Source organism: Peromyscus leucopus, chromosome 6 (assembly GCF_004664715.2).
Source record: "Peromyscus leucopus breed LL Stock chromosome 6, UCI_PerLeu_2.1, whole genome shotgun sequence".
NCBI lineage: Eukaryota > Metazoa > Chordata > Mammalia > Rodentia > Cricetidae > Peromyscus > Peromyscus leucopus.
This window is the reverse complement of record NC_051068.1, coordinates 39468988-39478103: the sequence shown is the minus strand read 5'-3', so window position 1 is coordinate 39478103 and position 9116 is coordinate 39468988. Positions and strand designations below refer to the sequence as shown.

General features: G+C 40.1%; 1 pseudogene; it reads left to right on the top strand.

The window, feature by feature from the left end:
- Window positions 1-7002: 7002 nt before the first annotated feature.
- On the top strand, window positions 7003-8177 carry LOC114707767 (annotated as a pseudogene).
- Window positions 8178-9116: the final 939 nt, after the last annotated feature.

Below are 9116 nucleotides of genomic sequence, written 5' to 3'. Positions count from 1 at the left end.
GTTGAGTAGAGTTCTCTCTATACTTACTTTTATTCACATCAAGGCTTGGAACATCCCTATGGCATTTAGTGACAATAGTTTTCTAATTTTTGCTTCAAGATCATTAGGTAGAGTAAAAAACAGAGTCAAATATGGAAGAAACAAAACAGTAAAATGTTTTCTTATGTATGAATTAACTAAAAGATAAATCCTTACTTGAGAACTGCTCACAAAGGAAAACAATAAGAACATTTGGATAAAGAAATATACTATTACTTATACATACAAAGATGATACTTATACAAAGATGTATGAGTAATCCAAAGTTTCCTGACCCACCCCATTTCCCCATCATTGCAGGGTCTCAACAATTATATTTGTTTAATAGAACCATTAAATTATAAAATACAAATAATATCCTTTCTAACCTTTAGATACATAATATAAATGTCATGCTTTAAAACTAGCTTTTCCATTTTTAATTTGATATACTTAAAAAGGCTTAATTAGATTTTTCTGATTGACATTTCATTTTCTATTTTTATAAATAGAAAATGATATAAGGATATAATAATTTTCATTCCTGAGAATTTGTTAAATTTTAATCAAATGATTATATAAATTCTAAGTCTTAGAATTGTCTTAGAAAATGGGTTATACTTTAAAAAATTCAAATCTCTCTCTCTCTCTCTCTCTCTCTCTCTCTCTCTCTCTCTCTCTCTCTGTGTGTGTGTGTATGTGTGTGTGTGTGTGTGTGTGTGTGCATGTGTTAAGAAACATTTTTTTCCCTAAAAGCATTTCAAATAATCGAGCAGATTTTTATATAGTAAGTGAAATGCTTCACTTCTGCCAACTGGATAAAGATACGTTTGTTATTTTTATATTAAAACAAAAACCCTGATATATATGCATAGCACATATTTTGCACAACACAGGAGTATGTGTGGCAAAACGCAGATCAGATCAAGAAAAATAAGCCCTAGAGTGAAGTGTTAGAAAATATCACACTTACACCTAGGGGGTTATGCAATAGTCCTTGGTGGCAGCCACAGCAAGCCAGAGCCACTGTGAAATGTGGGCTGCTTTCATAATGAGAGTTCCAGGAAACAGTGGTGCCATTAGTGTTGGAAGTTCTCATAGCATGATACATTAGCTTTAAGCATTAGCTCTTTTTTTCTTTGTTTATTTGGAGCTGTGGTGAAATTTGCATTTGGAAATGGGAAGGTTCACAGTAACATACTCTGAAAAGATGAAGTATTTCTGTGTGGGGAAGCAGATCCATGTTTACTGAAAGCAGCTGCCTTTCTCAATAGTATTAACTATTTTTGACATTTGAAGACCAATTCTGAGAGTAGATGGCAAATATAGCCAGCCATCTGGTCACTACAGACAGCCTTTGGACAGTCATTCTGACATTGAAGAGCTTTAAAATGTACTATTTTGTTGTAAAACATGAAGAAATTGAAGCTTAATGCATTCTTTTCTTCCCAAAAACCAATTACCAGGAGTTACAGAGCTTTTAAAAGGCTTCAAAGAAGTCACTTCTGTTCTATGGTGACAGAAAATTCACAAAATTATCAAAGCTCTAATCCATGGCACAAGCCAAAGAAACTAATCTATCATTCTGCACTCAACTAACTCATTGGCTTGAGCAATGTTTTTTTTTTTTAACTTTCGGGATAACGTACTGTGCCCCATGGAAATACTTTTTTATGAAAGAGTACATGCATAAATGTATACACAAGCAGAATACACACATAAATATGATATATGTATATATTCATCTATATCGACATCTATCTATCTATATCATGTTGCTTGGTCTAGAATGTTATTATCATCAATGTTTGGAAAACAAAGACAAACTGGTGAAGATTAAAATTTATTGTTTATTTCAATCATTTGGGGAAAATTACTATATCCAGATAATTACTCTTCCAGACTCATCTTTATGTCTGTCTGTCTATCCGTCTATCTATCTATCTATCTATCTATCTATCTATCTATCTATCTATCTATCCATCCATCCATCTATCACATAGATCATAAATTTAAATTTGAGATCTTAATATTTTCTATATTAAATTATTTCATAGGTCTATGAATGGCCTTCCTATTTTTTTTATTATTTATAAAGTGGAACTGGTAATATATAATGGCAGGGCCCCTATAAGTTTGGTAACATTTCAAAATTCTTTTCATGGGATAGGGTTATACCTCAGGTAGTGCACCTTCCTGTCACATGCATAGGTCTGATGTAGTTCCAAGTGCCAGACAACATTTCCCCCTACTTAAAACATTTACAGCAGTGTGTATTACTTTATAGAATAAATAATATAATGTATGCACAGTTATTTTATATATATATATATATACATACATATATATATATATGATCCGCCAACTGGATGAGGATATGTTTGTTATTTCTTTTTTTTTTCATTCTTTATTTTTATTTTTGAAGGTCTTAATTTTTTTTTTTTTTTTTTTACGTATAAAGACTAGCATGATAAGTTTCACTGGGTAGATGGTCTTGAATAATCCCTTCAAGGTCACTTAGTCCAATGAATGAAACCTTTGTCCTTTTTGAGCTGACATAAACACTGACAGCACATGTTCAGTCCATATTTCCAGATCAGACCATGGATGCTAGAGCAGATATGGCAAGAGTGAGAACCCTGGCCCAGCTTCCTTGGTTTGATTCCAGTAGAGCTTTGGTGACCCATCTTGCCTTCAAATGGCCAATGAGGAAAAAGGGGTGTTATTTTTATTAAAACAAAAAACCAATATATATGCACAGCACAGAGGCTATACAATGAAGGAATGTGTGCTGTAAACTGGGGATAAGGTGAAGAAAAAATAGTTCCCATAGGGAAGTACTAGAGAATATCACATTTACATCCAGAGGGTCATTCAGTAGCTCTTGGTCACAGAACTGCTTTACATACACACACACACACACACACACACACACACACACACACACACACACACACACACACTCAGGCTATATAATAATTTGGATATAATGTTATGATTTGAAAAACTTTTATAAAAACTATGAGTCACAAATTTAGAGCAACTAGTGTACATATTTTAACACATCGAGCCTGGGTTATTATGTTGATTGCATTATGTTCCAAGCAATTTCAATTGCCATAGTTTCTGTTGTTAACAAACATACACAAAATATTTGCTCTAAATTAGGATGGGCCACAACTTGCAAGAGTCAAGCCTGGAAATTAGCAATTGTGTGATTTCAGGAATTAGGGATTAGTTAATACAAGTGAGACACACACGTGTCTTGTTTCCACAAAATCTTGAAAGCTTTTCAAAGGAGATAATGTCTCAAGAAGATCATGAAAGAAGCACAGTACTTCAGTTTCTTTGTAATTTTAAAACGAAATCCCAAATTCCAAAAATAACAAGCCAAAAACCTGTGAAATTATCATATTGACTTTTCATTAGGTATCTAAATCTTTTTTTCCAATTCAGTTGAAAAAACAAACAACTTTGAATTGTAAGGAGTACCTGAGGAAAGTGCTAGGTTATTATCAAAGAGACTGGGAGAGACAAAGTACCTTTGGGAGAAGCATGTATTCAGTAAGGCCAATGCCACACACTTTTAGATTAATGACTCACTGAATTTATTCAAGATTGAACAGACTCACCAAAGAAAAGAAGGTAATTCTGACAGGATTCAACATGTTCTAAGCAATTTAGTCCCAACAGTCATTTGATTATAATTCTAAAACTGATTAATTTCATATTATATACAGACTTCAGGTTTTATAGGATATGATACAAATCTTTACATTAATTGTTTAAATTGTATTCCTAATAGCTGTAAGGGTGCACTTTGTGAGTTGCCCTCATTGGCTTATGAAAACCTGATGAACCCAGTACACATCAGCCAAGATTTCTGGCTCTTAAGTACCCCATATGTTGAACTTAGTAAGCTCTCTTTGTTAATTTTGTTAGGATTCATCACAATGGTACAGTGATTTTATTTTTAAAAGAGTCCTATGACTTTCTGGTATTTTACTTTATAGCTACATAAATATATAGTTTCATTATACTATTAGTCTCTACAGTGGTCAAATTACCACAAACTTTACAAGCAAACTCAACTTTTCAATAGATTGGGAATCTCACACACGTATAACATGGCTAGGTTCTCTGGTCAGGTCTTAAACTGCTGAAATAATGGTCTCAGCATGGGTTAATATTCCTTTCTGTCATGTAGTGTTCAATATCATACAAGATGTGGACACAGAAGAATCTTCTGTAGCTTTATTGTGGCGGTATTGTGTTCCCCGAAATATTGTGCACCCTAATAAACTTATCTGGGGTCAGAGACAGAACAGCCACAATATTAAACATAGAGGATAGGCAGTGGTAGCACACGCCTTTAATCCTAGCATTCCAGAGGCAGAAATCCATGTGTTCAAGGATATAACCAAGCATGGTGACTCATGCCTTTAATCCCAGAAAGCAAACCTTTAATCCCAGGGAGTGGTGGTAGAAAGCAGAAAGATATATAAGGTCTAAGGACCAGAAACTAGAAGCATTTGGCCTGGTTAAGCATTCAGGCTTTTGAGCAGCATTTCAGCTGAGACCATTCTGGATGAAGACTCAGAAGCCTCCAGTCTAAGGAAACAAGACCAGCTGAGGATCTGGCGAGGTGAGGTAGCTGTGGCTTGTTCTGCATCTGTTCTACCAGCATTCACCCCAATAACTGGCCTCAGGTTTAACCTTATTAATAAGAACTTTTTAAGATTCCTGCTACATGCTTGCATAATCAGCAGAGGCAGGCGATCTCTTACAACAGCTCTACCAATAGCTCAGAAAGCGCAAACACAAGAAAATTCGAAAAAAAAAAAAAAAAAAAAGATTCCTGCTACACTTGATAATCGAGGTCCTCACTCTCTACCTTGTTTTTGACCAGAGCAGTGCTCAGACTCCCCTCCTTACCACCCTGCTCCTTCCATCTTCGATACACTCCTGGACAGTTGTGCTCTCAAACTGTTCCCCTGTTTAATCTATATTTCTGTCCCTGGCTTCTAGATCATGTGACATGTGTACTTAGATTATTCCAAAATATTATTATATTTTGACTTTAGATATTCATTACCTTTTCACACTCTCTCAGAGTGGTATCAGTAGTGTTTGGCTAACTGGAAAATGTGATTATCTGGGGATCCAGGTGACTACCATAGATTCTGCTTCCCCAGATTTTATGTTATGAACACATACCAATATACATAATCCCTGAACATACACATATAAACATAATACATATATAGACATATGCATATATGCATGTATCTACAGATATGTGTATGCACAGATATGATATGCACACACACACACACACACACACACACACACACACACACACATCTGTGAGACAGAACAGTCTCATGCATTGGATTTTCATTTACCAACAGAAAAAAGCAAAGATGACTTGTGACAAATTTGACAAAATACAGAAAACTGTTAAAAGTGAAATATGGGTGTTTGGGGAGTTTCTTCTCAATTTTTTTTTGTTCTGGTGCTTTTATGTTTGAGAGTATCAACTAAAAGGTAAATAAGTGCAAACTCTCCCCAGCACCCCCAAAACATACAAACAAAAATTCCCAACAAACACCAAAGAATCCATCTCAGCCTGAACTGTGAGACCCTTGTTTCCATTACTCCATTACATAAAGGTGTTCCTTCCTTCCACAATCTTTGGATCTTGTCCAGTCATTCTTCACCTCTTAGACAGGGACCATGTTTCTAAAGCACTCCCTGAGACATCAAAATGGTAGCCATGGGCATATGACTAGGTACAATATCACTTTCCACAAGGATCTCTAGGTGACAGACAGCTGTGACCAAATGATCCTTCACAATGGAAGGAAGAAAAGTGAAGTGGGGAGGTCTAATAAACATGAACTGTCTTCCATACAGGTCCTCATGTTGTGGTGACCCCCAATCACAAAATGATTTCACTGCTACTCTATAACTGTAATGTTGCTACTGTTATGAATAGTAATTTAAATATCTAGTATGCCAGATATCTGATATGTATATGCAAACCCCAAGGAGGTCAGCACCCACAGGTTCAAAGATAATGCTAAATCTAAAAAATTCCCAGTCCAGGAAATCTGGGACACTATGAAAAGACCAAATCTAAGAATAATAGTAACAGAAGAAGGAGCATAATCAGCTCAAAGACACAGAAAATATTTGAACACAAATCATAGAAGAAAATTTTCCTAACCTAAAGGAGGAGATACCTATAAAGGTACGAGAAGCTTACAGAACACCAGATAGATTGAACCAGAAAAGACTTTGGGCCACATAATAATCAAAACACTAAACATATAGAACAAAGAATATTTTTTTTTTATGGTTTTTCAAGACAGGGTTTCTCTGTATATCTTTGTGCCTTTCCTGGATCTCGCTGTCTAGACCAGGCTGGCCTTGAACTCACAAAGATCTGCCTGCCTCTGCCTTTCGAGTGCTGGGATTAAAGGTGTGTGACACCACTGCCCAGCTCAAAGACAGAATATTAAAAGCTTCAAGGGGGAAAAAATAAGTGATATATAAAGGCAGACCTAGTAGAATTACACCTGACTTCTCAGTGGAGACTCTAAAAGGCAAAGAAGCCTGGACAGATGTCTTGCAGACCCTAAGAGACCACAGATGCCAGCCCAGACTACTATACTCAGAAAAAGTTTCAATCACCATAGATGGAGAAAACAAGATATTTCATGATAAAGTCAAATTGGAACAATATCTATCCACAAATCTAGCTCTATAGAAGGTAGTAGAAGGAAAACTCCAACCCAAGGAGTTTAACTACACCAGCAAAAATACAGGAAATGGGCTCAAGGCCAGCCTAAGGGACATAGTACGTTGAGTTCAGCCTGGGCTACGTGAGACCATGTCTTAAAATACAAACACAACACAAAGAGTTCGTGGGACTTGGAAGTGGGGAGGAACCTGACCTGGGAATGGGGAGCTCACTCCGCCATGGATTGTAGCTGCGTCTCAGACCTTCTCTTCGCCCCGCCTGCCCTGCCGGCTCTCTGGACCCCTGGGTTTGCCTTTCCAGATTGGGCCTACAAGCCGGAGTCTTCCCCTGGTTCGAGGCAGATCCAGCTGTGGCACTTTATCCTGGAGCTGTTGCAGAAGGAGTAGTACCAGGGCGTCATTGCCTGGCAAGGGGACTACGGGGAATTTGTCATCAAGGACCCTGATGAGGTGGCCCGTCTCTGGGGCATTCCAAGTGCAAGCCCCACATGAATTATGACAAGCTGAGCCGGGCACTGCGTTACTACTACAACAAGCGCATTCTCCACAAGACCAAAGGGAAGCGGTTCACCTACAAACGCAACTTCAGCAAAGCTGTGCTTGTCAATTACCCACTGCTGGATATGGCTGCTGCCGCCGCCGGCTCCCCACTCTTGTTGACCCTGGCCCTTTTGGGAGGGCATCTGGGCCAGATGCTCCACCCTTGACTCCTGAGACCCTCCAGAACCTGTTCTCTACCCCACGCCTAGGAGAGCCCGGGGGTCGGACACCCCTATTCGCCCCAGAGACGGATAAACTACGCTTGGACAGTCCCTTCCCATTCTTGGGTTCTGGTGCCACCGGCTACTCCAAGCCTCCCGGCCTGTTGGGTCCTTATGGCCGCGCCTTCCCTGAGTACCCCTGGAACTTTAACCCATACCTCACGGGCCTCTTCCCCAAGTTGACCCCTCTCTCTACCCACCTCATTTCTACCCTAACCCTTTGGGTTCCTTGGGCCACTTGCTCTCTGCAGGAGCAGGGGGAGGTCCCATGGCTACACCCTTGCTTGCCGCAACGGGGGGAGGGCCTGGGCCCTGAGCGCCCTTCAGGGCTGGCAGTGGCCCCTCGTCTGGCCCTACCCGGGGCTAGAGGTCCAGAGGCCACCCTGGGTGGGAAGGAGGACAGCGACTCTGAGCTGGAGATCACCGACGTCAGCGGCTGCAGTTCTGACAGTGAAGGGGATGAGGGGTTGCCTGTGTCCCCCAAGACCAAGTCAGGCAAAGCGGGGAATGGCAGCTGAGCGGGTGCAGGGTGGATGCCGCTGGTGACCAGGGCAGTCTGGTCTGCCCTTACTACCAGCCCAAGGTCCAGGACCAGCCCATGACATCCTCCCGGCCATCTCCTCCAAACCCTGAGTGGAGGTCACACCTTCTCCACAGAGTGGGGAGGGATAGGATGGCCTCCAGTCTCTCCCCAGGTTCCAATTTGAAGGGAATAACCACCTGGCCCCACTCTCAAAGTTGCAATATGGCGCCTAGCCTCCCCTGACCTATGTGCTGTGACCTGCGTGTTTGTGTGGCGGTGTCCCCAATCCAATGCTGGCCCCCTCTCTTGAAATCCTCCTACACAGGCCCCCTTGGGGACAGGGAGCTCAGAACAATAACCCCGCCCCCAGCCCCCACCCAGGAGGGGCCCCCTCCCCACTGACTCCCTTTGAAATCCCACAGCCTCTTCCAGACTTTACTACAAAAATAAAAGAACAAGAGTGTGAGATGTGGGCTACCTGGCATTTTGGATGACCATGGGGCTCCAAATTAGGGGGTGGGGAGTGGGCACTTCATAGCCAGTGTGTGTGTGTGTGTGTGTGTGTGTGTGTGTGTGTGTGTGTTCACTGTTTTAAGTAAATTGGGACAGCAAGATGGTCTCCAGGACCCCGATGGAGGAAGGAGAACTGACTCTCACATCTGTCCTGACATGGCACATGTGTACCCCACCCATAATATACTAAATAAAAATGTAAGACAAGAAAAAAAAGTACAGGAAATGAATAATCTCACACCAGCAAAACTAAAGAAGAGAAACACACATCACCATCACCAACAACAAAATAAGAATTAACAATCATTGGTCATTGATATCTCTCAATTTCAATGGACTCAATTCCCCAATAAAAAGACAAATACTAACAGAATGGATACAAAAACAGGATCCATTCTTTTGCTGCATACAAGAAACACACCTCAACATCAAAGATAGACATCACCTCAAAATAAAGGGTTGGAAAAAATTTTCCAAGTGAATGGACCCAAGAAACAAACTGGTATAGGCATTCAAATATCTAACAAAAATAGACT